The following is a 12,268-nucleotide window of genomic DNA, read 5'->3' on the forward strand; positions in this document are numbered from 1 at the left end:
AAAACATCTCCTGTACTTAGGTTGTAGACTAGTGTTGAGTGAATCGAAGGGATGGAAGTAGACTTTGATCCGAATTTCAGGGAAAATTGGATTCGCTGCAAAGCCAAATTTCCTCATGTTTCGTGGTAACGAATCAATTTTCCCTGAAATGGGGTAAAAAAATAAATAAATCATACCTCATACCATTTGAGCACCAAGTGCCCGGCGCCGCCATCTTGATTGAAGATCATCACGTGCCGCGCAAGATTTCGTGCTGGATCTTCAATCAAGATGACGGTGGTAGGCTCTTCACGATCAAATGGAGGAGGCAAATATGGTTTTATTATATTATTATAGACCTTAATATTAATGTCAGATGCCAGGGTCAGCGATGAACACTGTGACGGGGAGTAGTGCAATCGTCACTGTCATCGTACCCACTACGCGATGAAGTAATTCGTCACAAAGCTAATTTTTTCGTAAAATCTGGCGAAGCAGCCGAATCCAATTTTCAAGAACTTTGCTCAACACTATTGTAGATATTCATGTGCCTGGTGGATGGCGTTAAACATCTATAGACACAGTAATAATATAGGAAAAAGTTATTGGGGGAGATTTATCAAAACTGGTGTAAAGGAAAACTGGCTTAGTTGCCCATAGCAACCAATCAGATTTGGTTGCTATGGGAAACTAAGCCAGTTTTCCTTTACACCAGTTTTGTTAAATCTCCCCCAATGAGTTGCTATTTGTTTAGTTCCAGCACTGTAACATGCGTCAGTATATTTGGGCGATATAAACTATGGGGGTCATTTATGAAATCAGATATGTCAGTTTTGTGGCATAAAAAAGTTGCAAGTCATAGCAACTGCAACATTTCCATGGCAACTGCAACATTTTTGCGACATTTCGTGATCCTTGCCACTTTTCATAGTGGTCTATTGTTTAAGAGCTAAAAGTGAGATTAGACCTGGATTATGGCTCATCAACTACGTGAGACTTTTGCAAAAGTGGAAAAAAGTCCCAACCCAGTACAGGCAACCCCCTGGTCTACTTTTATAGCTAAATGTGTAAACCACATTACACTCACGTGGGCAGCACTGGTGCCTTACAGCGCTGGGAATTGGACCAAGGACAACATCTGCATGGAGTTTGTATGTTCTCCCCATGTTCTCCCTGGTTTTCCTCCAGGTTCTCCGGTTTCCTCCCACACTCCAAAGACATACTGATAGGGAACTTAGATTATGAGCCCCATTGGTGACAGGACTTAAAACTGACACAAAAACAACCTTAAATGACCCACTATGTTCTAATCTGGCATATAAAAGGGGTAGTCCATGAAAGTCAATGAAAAGGGAAGAGAAGCTGTACCCAATGTCATTCACACATGTACTATATCCATATATACACACACAAAAAATCAACATAAGATTGTATCTAATATTTAAGAAAATCTTGCTGGTTGACTGAAAGGGTTTGGACTAGAGATGAGCATGTTGATTCTAAACAAGTAAAATTCAATATGAATATCCCAAAAACTTCGGTTTCCAATACATCCAATTTTTTTGCGATTCATCCTGCATAAATTGCACAGAATGGGGGTCACTAATTTACAGATCAGAAGACGGAGCAGAAAGCATCTTCCACCAAAAAGGATCAACAAATGATTCTACAGAGAGACTCTTAAGTCACGTTCACATCTCCGATCAGAAATCTGGCAGAGGAACAGCCTATCGGAGTTGACTAGTTCCTGCACAATACGGGCACGGCCAGGCAACAGCCATCATGTGCATGAGCCCTTACAGTATATTAAAGTCATTTTCCGGTAGTTCTATATTGATGACTATTCTCCGGATAGGCCATCAATATCTGAAGGGTGGCCAGACGCCTCTGGTAAGCACTACGTCCTCCTCACAGCTTACCAAGCACAGCCCCATACACTGTAGAGTGGCCATGCTTGGTATTGCAGCTCAGTTGAATGGGACTGAGCTGCAAATAGGCCATGTGGCTGATGAATGTGGCTTCGCTGTTCTAGAAAGAGGCAGCGGTGCTCACTGAAGAGCCGTGTCCTCTTGATTCAGATGATCAGGGGCTGGGTGGAGCTGGACCACCAATGATCAGGTATTGATCATCTTGCCGAGGATAGGCTATCAATATTGAACTCCCGGGAAAGACCTTTAACTATGCAAGTTAGCAATGTTTGCACCATGAAAGGCCTTTTTTTTCAAAGTAAACCACAAAGCAGCAATTGCGTACAGTCCCCACGAGGACTGTGTTACCGCTCTGTTACAGATGTTATATTATACTGCATGTAGTCCTTGAAGATTGAGCAGCCTAATGTCCTGGAGCAATCAGTCTTTGTGATGCTCAGTGTCATCTTCATGTTAGTTGATGCTGTGATTTCCTTTGAGATAGAGGGTGACTCATGCCAGAACACATTAAACAGCTATAAAAAACGATGCTAAACAATGGACCCAGTCTCAGGAATTACACAATGCTAATAGAAGATTCAGTGGTGTATGGGACCAGCTGGCAGAGAGGGACCGAATCTCAGTAGAGGTGAGGACTAGATAAATACCAATGGAAATAATGTTTATTGTGAGCTGAACAATTCAGAAGGAAAGCAGTTAATGTAGTTGCCTGGTTCCAGGAAGAAACCGGACAACCCTCAGGATCCACCTGCAATAAGAAAGTGGTAAATGCTTACCTGACAGATCCTGCGCCGCTGCTCCTATTCTCCACGCTGGGCTCTAGTTACCCAGCTGCAGCGATAACATCACGTTGAAAACACATGACTACTGCAGCCAATCACTGCAGCCAATCACTACTGCATCCAAAAAGGCCAGTGATTGGCTGCAGCGGTCACATGTTGTTGACGTGATGACACCTCTGCAGCCAGGTAAATAAAGCCCAGTTAGGAGATCTGACAAACCAATTTTTTATTGCAGGAAGATTCCGAAGATTGTCTGGATTCCTCCTCCCTTTAAGCTAATTATTAGTGGTGAGCGAATTATTCAAGCTACTTCGACAAATTTTACAAAAAAATTTGCTTTGTGATGAATCGCATTTGTTTGTAAGTAGTGGGTGCAATGACAGGGAGTGGAGATTGCGCCGCTCCCCATCATTGTATCCCTCAGATGCCGCGTTCATATATGACTGCGGCATCTGATATAGAGTGTAAAATTTAAAATAATTTAAAAAAAAATCATACTTACCTGATCCATTTGCTCTTGGCAGTCCAGCCGCTGCCATACGTCACCACGCACGGGATTTCGTCTGAGATCTTCAAGCAAGATGGGGGCAGCCAGCCCTGTCACAAGCAAATGGATCAGGTAAGTATGATTTTTTTTGTTTTTTAGACAAGCATGACCACCGCTGCTGGATTACAGAGAGGTTGTAACCATGGATACGAGCAGTGTATAATATGATGAAAAAATGAATCCACCCAGCAAAGGAAGTAATATGGACAATCACAATACATTAGTAAGTGCCTTGTAGTAACTTTCTCTACATGATAAATGCAGTATGCTGAAGTAAGACAACCACTTTTAAGTTTTCAATAAGCAATATAAACAGGATGAACAGTGAGTTCATATTTGCAATATGTTATCTTTCTTATAAATTTTATTTTTCTATTACAAAAGATTTAAAGGAAAAAGACTATTACTGTGTGTTTGTACTGCGAAAATGGACATTATTTGTGTAATTTGTCTATTGGCTGGGCCCACCTCAAGACTTCAAAGGACTAAAGCGTATTGCAGGTATGTCAGCGGCAGTAAGTGGTTGACATTTTGTTCATTTAGTATAGCTGTGAATAGATGATCCGGGACAGCTCTTCCTGGGAGTAGTTATAGTGTTGGGTGGGTGACTACTCCTCACATTCCAGGCCGGGTTTTGACTGGCCTATAAAATAGCAGTGTCAGGTGAGGTGGGTGTAGTTCCCTTTCTCTGACAGTGGAGTGCTGTGTGGGATAAGAGGCTGGGCTGGAGTTGCAGTACCTGAAAGACTGAGGAGAAAGCAAAGTCCACATACACCCCATGGGGTTACGGTACTGTGCAATACCATATCTGTGTTGTGCAAGCTACGCTGTGTTGCGCAGCCGCCCTACATTCAGATCAATGGAGCCGCCGAAAATAGCCGAGTGCTGGCTCGGCTATTTCCGTCGGCCTTATAAAAATGAATGGGAACGGTGGCCGCGCAAGCGTGGTGCGCTCCTATTCACTTATATGGGGAGAGTGCTTGACGGTGGCCGGACCCCGGGAAACCCCCGATCCTCCAAGCAGCCACTCTCCCTGCTCCGATATGCCCCATTGTCTGTCATGGGAATACTCCCTTTAAGGTATTCATCTTGGGGAAATCTGGACATGTGAACCTTTTGTTTGTTTGTTTTTAAAAGGAAAAAAAAACGCGTCCGTTTGTATAGTTTATGCAGAAAAAACCCTGCTATACAAAATATAGCTAAAACGAATACCTGTATTTAAAACAATTTTTAATAAGGCTAAAAATTAAAGTGTGTACGTTTCTATATTTTATACACACAAAGTCCGCTATACTCTGTTAAAAAAAATGAATAAATACCATATATATTTAAATTTTTTATGAACGGAAAAGGGGGAAAAAGTGTGTGTGTACATAGTCTGCTTTACTATTCCTAATACTAGTAACTATAGCTATAACTTTTTTCTTTTATTTCACTTTTTAATATTTTTTTTATAGATTTTTTTTACATTTTATTTATTTTTTATGAAAAAAGTGAATTAACCCTTTCCTGCCACAGTCAGGGTAGGAAGGGGTTAATTCACTGCGGGCTCACAATAAATTTTACAGCCAGTTCTCACATCAAGAAGAGCACTCCCCGACAGCTATTTCACTTTACACTTCAATGCATTGTTGTAGCACCCTGCTACGATGCCATACAATGAGACCGCTTTGGCTGGTTTCAGACATACTTACTGTGACTGCCGCCAGCAGATCTCAATGTAACGTGACGCTTCTATACGTCTGGTTACAGATAATAGCTTACTGCCAAGTAAAAAGTCGTGCAGCGGTAAGCAAGTGGTTAATGGACTCCCACTCTCGACTAATCTTACTTTTTTATGTAGTCCTTATGGAATATATTAGCACTATATAAATGACTAGAAAACCTCATGAATGAATACACTGGACGTGCGATGAGCAAATTTCTTAAAATTTGTTTCGGGCCCGATTTGTCCAAATCAGGTGTGAGATTTGATTCGGACACCGGAATCTAAAGTGCTTCAATCTACGTGAAAATCTGTGCATGACACCCCAGCTGGTATTTAAATCCAAAGGCCCGTAAAAGTTTAGTGTCAATATTAGAGGCTCATTCCCATACATTAAAACATCATTTTTCTCAGCAATGCGGACACATATGAACATGGGACGAACACGGATGGCTTCAGCTGCCAAGCGCACATGTAACAGGTCAGCCAGTGTCATAGGTACAAAACTGCTGACAGATGCCCTTTAAGAGGCATCACACTGTGTGGGAGACACATTAGTGTTGGGAGGCATGATACTGTGAGGGGGTACAGAAGTAGGCATTATACTGTGTTGGGGCACAAAAAAGGGCATTTTGCTGCGTGGGAGAAAAATAAGTAGCTATGTGTGTGATACATAATTGGGCAAGATACTGTGTATAAAATGACATAAAATATGAAGAAACTATTGGTGTCAGTTAACACCCCCTTTTGAGGGTGTTAAGTCACACCCTCAAAACCATACTCTCTTGCTACCCATGTAAACATGGCTGGTATTTTTTGTTGGAAAAGTTTTCAACCCTAGACTCATAGAGATGAGCGAAGTTTTGAAGCACGCTTGATTCGTCAGCTTCGCCGAAGTTCGACAAAAAATTTAATTTGTTACAAATTAATTCATCACGAATCGCTATAAATCAGGTATACCCAGGCCAACGTACCTAAAAGTAACGGTGGCCTGTAATACTGACGCACAGTAACTCTACAACAAACAGAATGGATTAACTATGAATATTGGTGCACTGCACAGTTATGTACATGGCGATAAATTCTAGCAGTCTCGTACGTTCAGCAGTCGCCTACGCTCTCCCTCCACTCTCCCTGCGGTCTCCCTGCACCCTTCCTCTCCAATATTGTCCTACATTCTCTGTAGCAACACTATTCCTAGTGCATGAGCGTCTTGTCACGTCTCTCCTATCTTCAGCTCACTGGAAGATGGCAGCAACCCCGCGGGATCCGAGATCTGCCTAACTGTGACCTCACAGGGGGATGGCTACCTGCTGATCGGCTTGTTGCATGGCATTATAGGTGATCTCTTTCACTTTCTAACATGTGCAGTTGCTATTTTAGGAAAACTGATTGGTTACCATGAAGCGCAAGGAAAGTCAGATTCATTTAGAATTGGATTTTTCCTAAAATTCGAACCGAATTCCACTTTGGATGCTTTGCTTTGCCTAACACTATTACCAACGTTTGGGTTGGCAAAAATCTGGACATTGAAAACCCCACCCCTGGGAACTCCCAACTCCCACTGGAAATGCCCATTTATGGTTAGACCACCCATCTTCATCCTGGGACAGTCCAAATTTGCCAGGACTATCTCTGAAAACCAGTGACAGTCCCTGCAAATTCGGATCGGTTGACAACTATGTAGACTTGGCTGGCCCATGCAGATACAGGCTGTCAGGGTATGCTGGGAGTTGCAGTCTTACAACAGTTCAAGAGCCATAGGCTGGAGACTGCTGCTCTAGACTACTGAATTTGTCATACACGATGAGCAAGTAGAGAATATTTTATATAAAACTTTACATTTCTTATTCATTGCTTCAAAAACAGAATTTAGGAGGCTGAGTCTCCTGGCGACAGGCCCTCTGCTCAGAGGGAGTTATCCACTGTCTCCATAGCAACCAGCAGTCTTAGTTTGGAGATTAATTTACCGTTCCTAAGCAAATTGAAAAATTATTAAATCACTGCATTTTCTTAAAATCTATTATGGCATGTGAGAGCTTTCTGGTACAGTTGCACACGTTTAGTAGAACGTAACCTGCCATAATAAGGTAGATTCAAGGCCTATGATTACAGGCGTAAGTCCAGTGCCACAGTCCACGTAGTTGTCAATGGTGTTGAGCGCGAATATTCGAATTACGAATATTTATCGCGAATATCGCAACTTCGAGAATTTGTGAATATTTCGAATATAGTGCGATATATTCGCTTTTCGAATATTCAGCATTTTTTCCATCTGAAGTTATGATTCCTCCCTGCTTAAGTTGCTTGTCAAGCAACTTAAGCAGGGAGGAATCATGACTTTAGATGGAAACAAATTACGAATATTCTAAAAATCAAATATATAGCACTATATTAAACCCACGCGTGTATTGATCGCATAATATATTATGTGATCATTACCTTGCCGATTTTTGAGTTAAAAAGAAAGAATGTAGAATATAACGAATATTCTACGAATATTCGACGAAAATTCTACAAAATATTTGTGAAATATCGCAAATTCGAATATGACCCCTGCCGCTCATCACTAGTTGTCAACTGCAGGGACTGTCCCTGATTTTCAGAGACAGTCTCAACAAATTCGGGCTGTCCAGAGCTGAAACTTTAGGGCATTCCTAGGGGTTTTGGATGCCTTAATTTTACCAACCTAAACATTGGTAAGTATGGTCATACTGTATATGTCACGTAATAAATGGGTTTTCTGATAAAAGAATTCAGACTGGAAAGGATATGGCATCAGTGCCTGACCTGGATCTTAAAAACAAAAGTTTTTTCTTTCATTTTTCGGTTTTGAAAATAAAATTATATGGATCATTTGAAAAGTCAAGTCAAGCCTCCTTCCTACAAAGCCATGTTTCCTTTTGCATACCTCCCAACTTCGAAAACTCCAAGTATTGACTACATCTGCACACCACTGTACATTTTTTTGAACCTGCAGTGGCTCAGGGAAGTGGATGGGAGTAGTAGTGGCTCTAGCAGTGGTAGTTGTACTCACAGATCATGGTGGCACATCCAGGGGATTCATCTGTGCTGCCTTTTTCCTCACATAATGGGAGTATCTGGATTACGCAAATTAAGGGTGAGCTGTGCAAAACTTTTTGGTTTTTCTTTCTGGCTTTCCCTGGGCTTGTGCAGAGACTGGAGGACGCACCCTTTTTCCATCCCTCAGGGCATACTTGGTGTTGAGGCTCCTACCTCGTTGGTAGCTGGGGTGCCCTTGATGCTAAATGTTGGTCTGGATGCAAGGCAGGAGAGCAAGTGCAGTGGCCGGAGAATGGTGCAGTCAGCAACCAGGCCAGATAGTGTAGATAAGTAAGTTTTTCTTTACTAAAGTGCAAAATAGAAGTAGTAGTAAGAAGACACAGTTCCAGAATTAGTTCAGTGCAATGCCTCCCAAATGCAACATATGGACATCAGCAATGATGGAAGTTGTAATACTCCTTATCTCTGTCTCTCTCTAAAGTCTCTCTGCAGAACCTTAGGCATGCAATGAGATACTTCTTAAATGTTTCTGCAAATTCCCGGGCTGTGGGGTACAGATTTAAGATAGGGTTAGCCAAATGATCTTAAACTGTGGAAGTGTGTGTTTGCAATGCCCCCTCTGTTAGCAGTAGGGTCTCTCTGCCATAAACATGCACAATACCTTGCTGACTGACTTCAATGCACAGCATTGTAGATTCTGGATCTTCTGACTTTTTTCCTCTCCAAAGCACTTTTGACGATAGAGTAGCTTCCCTGGCTGTAGAAGTTTCAGAGATGAAGGTTCTCTAAGCTCGGCCCTGGCTCTAGGGACCCTGCACATGTAGGTCCTTACACTACTCTCTGACTAAACTAACTCCCTTCTACTTGTCTGAAAGCAACCCCTGTCCATAGACCCTATATTAGGATATCACAGTGAGCTGACAGTGGTGGACACAGACAGCAGATGGCCCCCGGGCAAGAGCTTTATATGGGCTCTTTGCTCTCCAATGGATCATCATAGAGCTGCCCCCTTATGTCTCTTTAGCATTTCACCAGCACCATAAAACTCATTAGTTCAGCCACTCACATGTACTCTAATAGAAGAAGGCTGTTTTTAAGATTGCAGTGGACCCATTGTAACTTCTGGTCCCCTATGCAGCTGCACAGGTTGTATATATAGTGTTTCTCTTCTTAATCATCTCAGTGATGTTACTTGGATGTCCTCAGAACTCCCAAAAAGTGAACCGAGAGAGCAACACATATGCAGCCACCCATACACTACAGCCTGCAGACGGGCCCCATTTTTTTAGATAGATCGAGATTCCAAAGGCAGAACCCATATCTATTGGACTTTGAGGCCATATCCTATAAATATGCCATCAAAGTCAGAGATGGGAATACCTATTTAAGGTTAACTCAAGTCTCACAAGATGACAAATCTCTCAATAGATGACTTACACTCTGTGTGGAAGCTGCTAGCTTTGAGGGGCAGATTTACTCTCTTTTTTTGTACTCTTCAAAAGTGCATCCATTAACATTTGTATGACTGCATTACTATTTTGCCTACCTGCAGCCACCTCAAGAGGGAGCTCACTGCATGAATGTTTACAGGTCAATGAGATCAATATAAATCCCCCAAGTGGAGGTTGGTAGGAGTCTTTGCAGTAGACTCACCAGTTCTGCCATGCGTCCAGGAAATCTCTCTTATTTCGGGAGACTTTTAGACAAAATCTGAAAGAGTAGGCAAGAATGAGTTAAATGCAACCACTCCTTGCAGGCCCATACATTGTATAGCGGCTATGCTTGGTATTGCAGCTCAGCCTCATTCAGACGTTACTGACCTAGGAAGAGGCTGCTGTGCTCACAAGAGCAAAATGGTCTTTTCAAACAACTGTTCCACGGGAGAGCCAGGAGTCAGATTATCACTGATCACATACTGATGACCTATCCTGAGGATGGCTCTTCAATATTACACCCTCGGAAAACTCCTTTGAATTGCCTGTTGTATTTTTGTAAATTTACTGTCTTCGCATTTTGTTACATAGTTGTTAAGGTTGGAAAAAGACAAAAGTCCATCAAGTCCAACCTATGATGTTGTTGTGGTGCACAATTTAGGCTACTTTCACACTAGCGTTTTGGCTTTCCGTTTGTGAGATCCGTTCAGGGCTCTCAAAAGCGGTCCAAAACGGATCAGTTTTGCCCTAGTGCATTCTGAATGGAAAAGGATCCGCTCAGAATGCATCAGTTTGCCTCCGTTCAGTCTCCATTCCGCTCTGGAGGCGGACATAAAAACGATGCCTGCAGCGTTTTGCTGTCCGCCTGACGAAACGGAGCAAAACAGATCCGTCCTGGCACACAATGTAAGTCAATGGGGACGGATCCGTTTTCTCTGACACAATCTGGCACAATAGAAAACTGATCCGTCCTCCATTGACTTTCAATGGTTTTCAAGACGGATCCGTCATGGCTATAGAAGACATAATACAACCGGATCCGTTCATGACGGATCCATGCGGTTGTATTATTGTAACGGAAGCTTTTTTGCAGATCCATGATGGATCCGCAAAAAACGCTAGTGTGAAAGTAGCCTTATTTTAAATGTCAGATGCAATGCATTAATTGTATGAAATATTTAAAAGATACATTCATTAAACTGTACTGTAACAGCACCAGGGCTGTGGCTCCCTACGAAATTGGTTTAGTTTAGAGATGAGCAAATGATTTGTCTCATCAGCAGGTCTTCTTCACCTGTGAGGGGTTGTCCCCTCAGGTGAAGAAGTGCCCACCTGCCGCAAGATTGACAGGGCCGGACATTTACAGTACCCTGGCCTGGCAATGGCACAGGCTTTGCTTCGGAGTAGCACTGCTGACAAGAAACAGTCTTGCAGTGCCACCCAATGGTAAATGGAAAAGGTGCATATGAGTCATAAATGTGGCAGAATGTTCACTTGTAGTCATTAACCCCTTAAGGACTCAGCCCTATTTCACCTTAAGGACTTGCCCATTTTTTGCAAATCTGACCAGTGTCACTTTAAGTGCTGATAACTTTAAAACGCTTTGACTTACCCAGGCCGTTCTGAGATTGTTTTTTCGTCACATATTGTACTTCACGACACTGCTAAAATTGTAGTCGGGTCACCGGAGACCCGAATGGACCGGAAACGCAGCAAACCGCAGGCTGAACTGACCTGCGGTTTGCTGCGATCGCCGATACGGGGGGGGGGTGGGGGGTGACAGGATGCCCCCCTGGCGTTGTGACAGAATGCCCGCTGAATGATTTCAGCGGACATCCTGTTCCGATTAACTCCCGCCGCAATCGCGTTTTAAACCCATGACGTACCGGTACGTCATAGGTCCTTAAGGACTTGGGAACCATGCCGTACCGGTACGTCATGGGTCCCTAAGGGGTTAAAGAAAATTTCTCAGGAGACCAATTAAGCTATAAGAATATTTTTGGAGTGTGCATGGAAATCCACTATAAACATTTAGTAGAGGAAATAGCTCATCGGATCCCCGTCTCATGGGCCAGATGGGTCCACGAAAGCAAGAAGTTCACTGCAATGAAAAGGATTCTCATACAAACCGGCCTCAGGTTTATTTTGCTTCTCATGCAGACAAGGCAATTCTACATCAACAGAACAGAGGTGTCTGAAAGAGCGTCACCTAGGGAAGGTTTTACGGACTATAAGTGGCATGTATGGATGAGCAAATTCCAGACACATATTTTTCAAAATTCGAGATAAAGCCAGATATGATTTTTTTTGTGATTCGATTTGGGCAAATTTAGGCAAGAGAGAGAAGGGGTGGGGGGGGGGGGGGAATAAACAAAAAATATAGACTCTGGAGAAAAAAATCATAGATGACCTCAGAGTGTCATATACAAAGTTTTAGGCCCATTAGACCATTTTCATTTAGAATAGAATCAATTTGAACCCCAATCGAATCAGTCAACTGATTTGGCTGAATCGAACACAAATTTAATTTTCAGCGATTCACTCATCACTAGTGGCATGCTCTCTTTGTAGCCCCCTTCCATGTTAGGTTCCACAACCTAGCAGCATCCTACCCCTGTTATGTTTGAGTAGTACCCATTTAAATAGCCATGTTGCTGCCAAAAAGATAAAACCGCCTCTGAACGTCTTCGTTCAGGCTGATGGCCCCGCCCACTCCCTTATCTTCATTATGCTTCTTCTGCAATTGATCATCCCCCATACATAGTCAGTAGAGATGAACGAATCGAAGCTTACAAATGGAATTCGTTATGATTTTCAGGAAAAAATTGATTCGCACCGAGTGTGAATTTCCTCGCGCTTCATGGTAACGA

The sequence above is a fragment of the Bufo bufo genome, chromosome 9 (assembly GCF_905171765.1).
Source record: "Bufo bufo chromosome 9, aBufBuf1.1, whole genome shotgun sequence".
Classification (NCBI taxonomy): Eukaryota; Metazoa; Chordata; class Amphibia; order Anura; family Bufonidae; genus Bufo; species Bufo bufo.